This window comes from Cololabis saira, unplaced genomic scaffold (genome assembly GCF_033807715.1).
Source record: "Cololabis saira isolate AMF1-May2022 unplaced genomic scaffold, fColSai1.1 scf709, whole genome shotgun sequence".
NCBI lineage: Eukaryota > Metazoa > Chordata > Actinopteri > Beloniformes > Belonidae > Cololabis > Cololabis saira.
In genome coordinates this window covers 1-1,000 of record NW_026906873.1, presented here as the reverse complement: position 1 = coordinate 1,000, position 1,000 = coordinate 1, and the positions used below count along the sequence as shown (strand labels likewise).

General features: G+C 42.8%; 2 non-coding genes across 2 annotated transcripts; both read right to left on the bottom strand.

Moving 5' to 3' along the window:
- Positions 1–415: 415 nt before the first annotated feature.
- On the bottom strand, positions 416–540 carry trnak-uuu (transfer RNA lysine (anticodon UUU)). Its single transcript has 2 exons — positions 504–540; positions 416–451 (listed from the first exon to the last, which is right to left on the bottom strand). It is a non-coding gene; the product is annotated as a tRNA-Lys (tRNA).
- A 276-nt stretch (positions 541–816) lies between these two features.
- On the bottom strand, positions 817–908 carry trnar-ucu (transfer RNA arginine (anticodon UCU)). Its single transcript is given in 2 exon segments — positions 817–852; positions 872–908. It is a non-coding gene; the product is annotated as a tRNA-Arg (tRNA).
- Between the last annotated feature and the right edge of the window lie 92 nt (positions 909–1,000).

Below are 1,000 nucleotides of genomic sequence, written 5' to 3'. Positions count from 1 at the left end.
GTCTGTTTTAGATTGGGCGGAGTGATACGCCACAGTACGGCACTAGGTGCTGTGTTGATGTTCTAAAATCCTACGCTGTTGAGGGACATTAAAGTACACCGGAACTCAGCAGAAGTTGTCCCTGTTTATCCTACTCACGACCCGAAAAAGGTTTAATTTAATTAGGTAAGGCTTAACTCTACACCAGCCTTACATAAGTAAAAGTTCAGAGCTCAAAACCCTGCAAGAGTCCCGTGATCGGTAATAGTTTCTTCTGAATGGAATCAGATTTTGATCCGCAGGTTTAGGCGCGGTCGGATGCGCGTTAGATTAATAATAATAACCCAATATCATGATTCAGTTTGTCATCTCCACGACACGTTTCGGTATCACGAAATTTCATGGCATGATATATTGTTACATCCCTACTAAGGGACGACTCCAGTGGGACTCGAACCCACAACCTTTGAATTACATCTCAAGTGCTCAACTAGAACCTTGGACCTACATCTCAAGTGCTCAACTAAAAGTCCGATGCGCTATCCATTGCGCCACAGAGCCTTTTGAAGACTGTGTTTGATCATTACATCATAATGTACATCAAAATCTTAAATATTTGGCAATCTACAAGTGTTAGTTGGGTGGGACTGGAACAAAAAACCTTTAAACTTCATCGCATGCTCAACTAGACATGCAACATGCTATCAATTGTACCATCCAGCCTTTTGGGCTGGGTTTATTGTGTGAAATGCTGCAATGTCAACTAACCTTTAGATAAGAGGTACAACTACCAGAATGGAGATTATCATGTCTTCAAACCCTGGAGTTACTAAAGGACGACTCTGGTGGGACTCGAACCCACAACCTTTGAATTACATCTCAAGTGCTCAACTAGAAGTCCAATGCGCTATCCATTGCGCCACAGAGCCTGTTGAAGACTGTGTTTGACCATTCCATCATAATGTTTATTGTGCAACAGACAGTACAGAGACCACAGGTTCCTGTGTGGACAGGATAGGCC